The sequence below is a fragment of the Bison bison genome, unplaced genomic scaffold, assembly GCF_000754665.1.
Source record: "Bison bison bison isolate TAMUID 2011002044 unplaced genomic scaffold, Bison_UMD1.0 scf7180017864291, whole genome shotgun sequence".
Taxonomy (NCBI): domain Eukaryota; kingdom Metazoa; phylum Chordata; class Mammalia; order Artiodactyla; family Bovidae; genus Bison; species Bison bison.
The window spans coordinates 8,951,955-8,961,723 of record NW_011494863.1 but is presented as its reverse complement, the minus strand read 5'-3'; the positions used below and the strand labels follow the sequence as shown (position 1 = coordinate 8,961,723).

General features: G+C 40.9%; 1 protein-coding gene across 2 annotated transcripts in view; it reads left to right on the top strand.

Moving 5' to 3' along the window:
- Positions 1-6,550: 6,550 nt before the first annotated feature.
- JAKMIP2 (janus kinase and microtubule interacting protein 2) overlaps positions 6,551-9,769 on the top strand; it is a 191,234-nt gene continuing 188,015 nt past the window's right edge. The window contains exon 1 of one of the 2 annotated variants that reach the window (XM_010850476.1): positions 6,551-6,796. The gene's annotated coding sequence lies outside the window, so the exon portion shown is untranslated. The remainder of the gene's footprint in view (positions 6,797-9,769) is intronic. The other variant, XM_010850477.1, reaches the window with a different exon arrangement.

Below are 9,769 nucleotides of genomic sequence, written 5' to 3'. Positions count from 1 at the left end.
CTCAACATTCAGAAAACGAAGATCATGGCATCCAGTCCCATCACTTCATGGGAAATAGATGGGGAAACAGTGGAAACAGTGTCAGACTTTATTTTTCTGGGCTCCAAAATCACTGCAGATGGTGACTGCAGCCATGACATTACAAGACACTTACTCCTTGGAAGGAAAGTTATGACCAACCTAGATAGCATATTCAAAAGCAGAGACATTACTTTGCCAACAAAGGTTCGTCTAGTCAAGGCTATGGTTTTTCCAGTGGTCATGTATGGATGTGAGAGTTGGTCTGTGAAGAAGGCTGAGCGCCAAAGAATTGATGCTTTTGAACTGTGGTGTTGGAGAAGACTCTTGAGAGTCCCTTGGACTGCAAGGAGATCCAACCAGTCCATTCTGAAGGAGATCAGCCCTGGGATTTCTTTGGAAGGAATGATGCTAAAGCTGAAACTCCAGTACTTTGGCCACCTCATGCGACGAGTTGACTCATTGGAAAAGACTCTGATGCTGGGAGGGATTGGGGGCAGGAGGAGAAGGGGACGACAGAGGATGAGATGGCTGGATGGCATCACTGACTCGATGGATGTGAGTCTGAGTGAACTCCAGGAGTTGGTGATGGACAGGGAGGCCTGGCGTGCTGTGATTCATAGGGTCGCAAAGAGTCGGACACGACTGAGAGACTGATCTGATCTGATCTGACCCTGAGGCAGCAGAGTGGCATCACAGGGGGTTAACATTATCAGTCCTTAGTCTCCAGGAGGCCTGTGGATATGTGCTCATGGTCATCAATTAGTTCTTTCATTTGTGTGTGTGTGTGTGTGTGTGGTTGTGGGGAGGATTCACATCTGCTAAACAACTCCTATGGCCTTACTCCTATGGCCATCCACCTAATGGGTGAGTCTACACTGCAGGTGGGTGGCCATAGGAAATTTGCATCCAATACTGTTGTTATTGTCGTTGTTCAGTCGCTTGGTCCTGTCCAGCTCTTCATGACCCCATGGACTGCAGCATGCCAGGTATCCCTGTCCTTCACCGTCTCATGGAATTGGCTCACACTCATGTCCATTGAGTCAGTGATGCCATCCAACCATCTCATCCTCTGTTGTCCCCTTCTCCTCCTTCTTTTAATCTTTCCCAGCATCAGAGTCTTCAGAGAGGAGCTAAAGCAGAGAACACAAAGTTCTTTGAAAAGTGTGCATAGCTGTGTTCTTGGTACCTAGTACATCATTAATGTATCAGTAAATGAATGAATGAGCAGTATTTCTGACCTCAAAATGCTTACAATCAAATAGAAAAGACTAAGAAATATTTGTGGTTCAACATCATTACCTCCCTGTGCACGCATGCTCAGTTGTGTTGGACTCTGTGACCCTTTGGACTATAGCCTACCAGGCTTCTCTGTCCATGGGATTTTTCAGTTAAGACTGAAGTGGGTTGCCATGCACTCCTCCAGGGGATCTTCTTGACCCAGGGATCAAACCCCTGTCTCCTGTGTTTCCTGCATTGCAGGTGGATCCTTTACCCAACATCATTAGCATATTAATAAAGATGTGACAAGGGACTGCAGGAATCTCATTTCTAATGCTAATCTCATGCTAATTCTAGTATCAGTGAAGAGTCCCTGAAGGAGGTGATGGATAAATCTTGAAGGCTGAAGAATTAGGGTAGAGAAGGGACTTTCAGAGGTTATAGGGTGAGCAAAGGCAGAGTGTAGAGTCATCCACAAGGTGGTTGGCCATAGGAGTGAGGAGTTCATGGGAGAGTGCTTCTGATATACTTGCTTGCTGGTGGTGTTGATAAAGGACATGCAGTGAGATCAGAATGATACCTTAATGACCTCAAGAAGATCCTGGATGCTTCTGTTAGGTAGGTAGAATAGGGAAAAGGAGTCCAAAATGGCGGTGGCTAAAAGACAAGGAAGGTCCGAGGACCAGAGTGAAGACTTCAGGCAGAACAAACAGAACAAACAGCACTCCTGGCTAAGCCCAATTTGTATAGGGCAGGCCCAGGTGGAGGAAAAACATATAAAAGGAGGAGCCAAAGCGCTTTCTCACGGACTCTCTCCCGCGTGCGTGTGCTCTTCTCTCTCTCTGTCTCTCTCTCTCCTGCTATCTTCTAAATAAAATGGAGCTGTAACACTGATTTGCCTAAGAGCTGTAACACAGTTTGTCCAAGACCCGAGAGCTGTGATGTGCCAAGGGCTTTAATTTCCGTTGCTCCAAATCTTTGTTGTGACGAGACGAAGAACCGAGGAACATACACTCGCGTGACACTTCCATTTAATGTTCTCTGTAAACACACAATATGCTAAGAATCTCCTACAGAATAGACAGGGAATAAACAGCAGTCACATCTATGATCCCTAGCTTGTTGCCCCTTCTGCCGGGGCGGGGGGAGGGGGTGGAATCAGGACTTTGGCCTATCTCTGAGATAAACATCTCCAGAATGCCTCATAGTCTGCTGGCAGTTGATCTGCACTCATAACGGCAAGTTCTTAGAATAGCCTGGAGTGATCTGAGTGTTCTGTAAACACCTAGAAAAATGTGCTGTGTATAACCATAGTTATTAAAAATTATATTAATAATAATATTAGATAACATTACTTATTTATTACATGCCAAATACATGTTGGCTCTTGGCACACATGAACTTTGATTTTCAAAAGAAACTGAGGCACAGAGAAATTAAGCAAATTGCCCAAGGTCACTCAGAAAAGAATATAGTGAAGTGTGGACTCGGTCCAGGTAGTCTGTCTCCTGAGCTCAAACTTTGCAGCTTCCTCCCATAATGCTGTGGTTTCTCCTGAAAATTTAATGCCGCTTTTGGAGCCAAGACCCACACACGCCATCTACTTTTTCAGACATTCACACCATCTTTTTTCCAGACATAGAATTCAGAGTCAAACTTAGAGAGGTCTAAGGAGAGGTAGACAGTCTGGTCACCTTTAGTACTTCTGGAAAAGATGCTCTTAGAACAAAACAAGTGTTTCCCAAAGACCGCCAGCAATATGCTAGATGACTCTGAATTTGCGTGGGCCAACATTTCCATTTTAATAGATATATACTTTAAAAATATGCATTAGATACACATTATGCTGATATGCATGTATACTAAAAGGATAATTACTGTAATTACTTTTTAATTTTTAGAAATATCAAAAATATTTAACTGGACAAATAATGTTATAATAACTTATTTATCCATAATTCAATGCAGAATTTTGATAGTTCATTTATTTACTGGCTTGTTCATTCAACAAATATTTATTGAGCATATAATATGGGTCAGGTGCTATTCACAAATAAACTAACAAATATCACTGCTATTTCATAGCTAGCATTCTAGTGGGGAGAAACAGATGAAAATTTTAAAACCCAAATAAATAACATAGTATATTAAAAGATGATAGATACCATGGGATAGAACACGGTAACAGAGGAAATGCCAATAGAGAGAAGGAATGAAATTTAAAATTTTTTTGTTTTAACTAAAAATTCTTACAAATGAAGCTGAAATCTCTGTTTTAAAAAAATATTGTTTTACATTACATGCCATTCTCTGGGAACATTCTCTTTACTATGCCTAATTTTATTAATGTTCTGCTGAAGCCAGAGACAAATTTTCTTTTAAAGTAAATAAATAACAAATAATTAAAGTTAACAAAAATAAATATCACATAAACATCTAAAGAAAACTATTATTAAATAATGGTAACAGTACAGCATGGATACGGCAAAAAAAAAAAAAAAAAAGGGAAGAATACTATTTGAGTGGGCTTCCCTGGTGGCTCAGTGGAAAAGAATCCATTTGCCAGTGCAGTACATGTGTGTTCCATCTCTGGTTTGGGAAGATCCCCTGGAAAATGAAATGGCAACTCACTCCAGTATTCTGGCCTGGGAAAAATATTCTGGCCTGGGAAATCCATGGACAGAGGAGCCTGGCAGGCTACAGTCCAAGGGGTCTCAAAAGAGTTGGACACAACTAAACAAAAACTGCTTGAGTCATTAAATTACGGACTTATTCAAATAGGGAACACCAAACACGTTTCCCCTCCAATTGACTATATGTTGATAGGAAGAGAGAAAACTAGAGTTACTCACCACACCCAAGTCAGCTCTTGATACTCAAGATGAAATGCTTTCTCACAAGGCCTATGCGGAAGATTTCATCACCTAAACACATCTGAGCTTCTACAGTCTGCAGCTTTTTTCTCTGCTTACTTACATGATCATTTCTGTGGAGACAGCAGATAAAATACAGAGAAGAATAAAAAAGCTAGACTATAACAACCCATTATTTTATGCTATACAACTATACCTACGTGATGCTGATGTCCAAGTGTGTGTAGACTGTGCGATTGTCGAGGCTCTGATGGGAGCAGGATGCCAGCGTTCCCTCGAGGGGAAGGCAATGCCAAGTGTTGAGGATGAGTTGCAAGCCTTTCCTCAACCACCTAATTACCGTCAAGTCAGCTTTGTTAGAATAAGGCCCTGATATTAAGTGTGAACCCAAGCAGGAAAAAGTCCTCTCCTATTTTAACATTACTTAAGAATGAGCAACTAATCATCATAGCTAACATTTATTGAACATTTACTATGTGCTAGATATGTGCTAATGCTCCACATGCATCACCCTATTGGATTCCCATGACGAGGTTCTATGATGATTTCCATCTCACAGGTGAAGAAACATAGGTTCAGGGAGGTTAATTAACATGTTCCAAATTATATCAAAAGTCAGTCAAGCCCAGATTGTCTGACTGAAATTTGTGCTAATCCTATGTGAATCTGTAAATAACCCTACAGGTTAAGAACAAAGGGTATCTCCAGGGTTTCCCTGGTAGCTCAGTGGTAAAGAACCGTTTGCCAGTGCAGGAGACACGGGTTCGATCCCTGATCCGGGAAGATCCCACATGCCATGGAGCAATTAAGCCTGTGTACCACAACTATTGAATCTGTGCTCTAGAGCCTGGGAGCTGTAACCACTGAACGAAGCCTGTGCACCCTAGAGCCCGTGCTCCACAACAAGAGAAGGCACAGCAGTGAGAAGCCCATGCTTCCCAACTAGAGAGTAGCCCCCACTCACCACAACGAGAGAAAAGCCTACGCAGCAACGTAGATCCAGCACGGCCAAAAAATAAAAACAATTAAAAAAACTTAAAAAAGAGTACCTCTATTCCATGGAGAAGTGGCAGAAAACGTAATGGTTGAGAGAGCAAATGCTAGTGATAGAAGTGTCAGAGTTTTAATTCTGGCTCTGCTGTGCATTAGCCATGTGGATTTGGGAAATTTATTTAACTCTTTTAAGACTTACAACATCCTAACTTGTCATGTTTTAGAGAACTTTGAATCTCTCAGAGCCTTACTGTTTTTGCCCTCGTCGTCACCATAACCATCATCATCAACATCACAGTTATCACACATTGTTTTCTCGCCTTAATTTTTTCCCATTCTGAGATTGTCCTGCTATTCCTTCAATCTCTTGGATCAAGGAGTGGCTACAATGTTCTACCACCACTACTAATAATAGTAATAAGAGTAAACATTTATTGTACGCTTACTACATGCCCAGTGCTTTAGTGCATTATCTCATTCGATCTTTACAAGTACTTCCCGAGATAAATACTAGTGTCATTTATAATTTATAGTTAGAATTCATCTAGAACACAGCACTGCTGCTTTCACGTCCTTTCTACCAACCGACCACCCAGACCACCAGCTGGCGTGGGACCTCCAAAAGGGCATACTTGAAATAGCATGGAATTTCCTGCAGGAAATTGAACACTTCAGGAGTCTGACACTAAAAGGGTTTGGAACTATCCACTGACTGACAGCCGTGGTTGCTCAAGGAATTTCTGTTTCCTCTGTTCTAACTTCCTTTGCCACAGGGGCATGCCAAACACCTCCAGTTCCTCTTAAGAGAGGGAGTTGGAAAAATAGTAAGACCAGTGACTCACTAGAGAAGAACAAGCAGAGAGCAGTGACAAGGAATCAGACTCTTAAACACTGCAAATTCCAGTCACTCGTTTTCCTTGTTAACAACCTTGAGTGCCTTTGAGTAAAAGATGCTATAAAAGACAAACGTATTTGGAGTGATAATAATCTCCTATTACATAATATAACTTTCTCCATATTTGCTATTATTTATTCAATGGCAAATTTAATAACATTTATTGGAAAACCATAGAAAATGAAAAAAACAGTTAAGCTGTCTTGTATGATTCAGTCTACATTTCGATTAAATTTAAATTATTCTCTTCCCATGGCTATACACCCTTGCCCCATTTTTAAAAACCTGAAGTCCACGGTAGGAGAGACCAAGAGCATCCCAGAGGGCAGCAGCACGAATTCACTCCCCTCCAGCCCCCGCAACTCCTTTCGCCCATCTCCCCTCCCCCGTAGCCTGGTCGCTTGCCATTGGTGGTTGCCATGACAACCGGCAGCTGCCAGGGCAGGCAGCCTCTACCGCAGCAGGGGTGGGGTTTCGGAGGAGGGGGCAGGAGAGGAGGAGCCAGAGGAGGGGTCTGCTGCAAGTTCCTGGCTGCTTCTGAGCTCACCCCATCCTCCGAGAGGGAGGAGGCCAAGTGGTGATGCTGCTGCTTCTGCCGCTTCGACTGCTGATACTCCAGTGAGGGCTGGAAGGGTGGTTCCTATTAGCACCGTCGCCAACCAGAGAGGGAGGGGAAGAAATCCCGGCAGCCGCTGCTGATGTTGGGTTCGGAGGCTGCATCCGACTCGGTCACAAGGAAAATGGATTCAGTTTGCATCTCTCCTTCCTTTCAACAGCTTCTCCGGATCTCAGCATGGTAAGTAGCAGGGAGCGAGGTTCGCTTCTTGATTTAGCTGACTATTAAATAACCTGTGTATACATTTGTGGCCTTCATTGAACAATGACTCCCTCAGTGATGGGGAGGAAGATGTGGAGACAGTGATGGGGCTGGGAAGAGAGGAAGGTTGCCAGGGAGAGAGAAGTGAGGAGGCATCTGCTTGTGTTTAAAAAAATGTATATATGGTGTTCTGATTTTATCTTGAACTGGCTCAGAATGCAGACTGAGCCACTTGGTTCCTTTCCTTCCAAGCTTAGCAACAGAATCAGGGGGTGGAAAAAGAGCTCCCAAGAAATAGATGTTATTGAAAGGAATCATTTCATTTGCAGCTCTCACATATAGGGTCGGGCCTTCCTTCAAAAACACATTTGGTGCCTCCTAAGCCTGCAGGCCCAATTATAAGGTGATTTTATTTCCTTCATTGCTAAGAAAAGGTAGCCCCAGAATTTAGCCTTTTATTTCATATTCTGGTGTGCTCTTGCTGAGAAACAATTTGCCAGATAGAATTTCATTTTTAATGTACAGATTTGATTGTGATCACACAAATGGATACCCTGTGGATATGCATATCATCTATACACATGTTACTTAGCATTTATGAAACATATTTATATGCAGAGTGTGCTTTGCAATAATTTTTATGGGTTTTAAATGCCCTTGCATGCTTGGAGATAATTGCATATTTTTGAGACTATGCTTCTGGTTTGTATTATTATTCATTGACTTCATTTGGATTAATGCAAGATTTATTCTTGTTATTGTCCCTTAGTTTCATTGTGGTCACTTAGGACAATCTGTATTATAGGCTGCCTTTTTCCTTTATTTTTAATTGGGGTTTGTGGGGAGTGATTTGAGAGCCCCGAATTTACACTGATGGGAAAGGGAGGTGGCTTGTGGTATTATTTTGTGTCCAGCATCTTGCCAAGTGAATGTTGAAAGACATCAGTTTTCTTGAAATTCTACCCCAACCCTTTCATGTTTATGTGTTATGTCCCAGGAAGCACAGATGAGATGGAAGGTGAAATGCATTCATTTTATTTACTAGTGCTGCTATTTGCTGTTCATTCCTTCAGTATCCAGGCACCATTTTACAGTTCCCTCAAGTGTTATATTATGGATCTACTTCTTTGGGTGGTCAAGTAAGAAAGTGGGATGGTTTGGAACATCTAGGTGTTCCCAAGTAACCTAGCCATTTCCAAATTAGCCTGCTTGTACAACAAAATGAAACAAGTGAATGAGCAAAGCTCAGCTTGAGAGTGTGTGGCTTGTAGGCAAAATGGGGGGCTATTGTAGTTTACAAATGCTTAGTGGGATCTGCTTGATATTTTACTGTATCACAGCTTTAAGGCAGCTCAGGATACTAAAGATGCCTGAGATGAGTAAAGTACAAAGCTCCATTACCACCCATGATAATGGATTTTGTTGAATTAAAGCCAGAAAAATCCTTGCAGGTAAAACTGCATTAGTAACATTACATTTAGCATGTGGCCTGTTTTTTATCCATCTCCCTCTTCTCTAACAATATCATTGTCAGTGCAAACATTTTTTTACAACGTAAAAAAACACTTGTTTTAACCCTGCATTTTATTTTACACACTGCTTGACTTCATTTACAATTTTTACATGCATTTGAATCAGGTTTATAGTTTAATTTCTCTGAGAATAAATGTCCTGTTTGGTTTATATAGTGGAAGGCTCTTCAGCAACTTAATGGGAAGAATAGACTTAATATGCTCATGGCATGTGATATATAGATTCACACCTGCATCAAGTCATGCTACCGTGGGCCTTATCACAACTACATGAAGTAGAGCAGGGAAAGAGGTGCTGAACTTGTATGTCATAACAAAAATGGTATAACACGCTGCATCCTGAATCTTTAATGATAACTTTTGACTTGTAAGAAAATTTCAGCAAGCTTTAAAAAAAATTAAGACGTTGTAGTTGACCCTGTTTCATGCAATGAAAACAGTTATCTTGGGCATTGTTTTATTTCCTTTGTTTTGAATTTTCATTGGGATGTGGTTTTATAGGTGAAGTTGGCACAGTTTGAGCAGAAGCAAATCACTGTAAGTCATGGGCGGAGCTGTCAGCAGTGTTTCAGCTGTGTGGTCAGACCTCATGGGAACACATGTGTAGATTGGATCCTACAACCTTGGATGATTATATGACCTTTGCTGAGGGCCACAGAAAAGTGAACTATTTTTAGTTTAGTGGGGTCTAGATACAAAATAATTCAAGAATCAATTTGATGTCAGAAAATACAAAATATATGGAACATATATACATGTTATTATTTAAATATGCTGTTTATTTAGCAAGCAAAGTTGATTACCTTTTTCTCAAATACTGTCTTGAAAATGCCATTCTTGTTGTAATGTTAAATATCTTGACTGGTATTTAAACTTTCATAAAGCTTGCTTTATTTGGGATAAACACATATTATCTAATTTCTCACTTTGGGATAGGATATTCCTTGTTTCTTCAAGGGACCTCAGAACATATTTCAGTTTTACATGCATGCTTCAAGTTCCATCGGGGTACTTAGAAAATATCTGGAGAGTCAAAACTGTTTTCTACATTTCTCACGCGTTCATAGAAAAATTATTACAATGTTTTTCATAGTGTTGGTACCTAAAATAAAACAGAATTTATCTTGGAAGTTTTAACATAAATCACTCAGTTGGTTTTTACTGGAATAAATAAACTAGATGTATACTTGGGTGTTACTCTGAGAGATCAGTTATAATTCCCTGTGTTTGCACATCCCAACTAATATCTTACCACGTGAAAATGTTTTTCCAAACATGATGAAGTAATCAATTGAAAAACAACTGTTTGTAGAGCTCTTATATGACTAGCACAATTTTCATATTCTAGCAATATAGAATTTCCTTAGTGGGTATATAAGCTGTGCTGCTGCTAAGTCACTTCAGTCGTGTCTGACTCTGT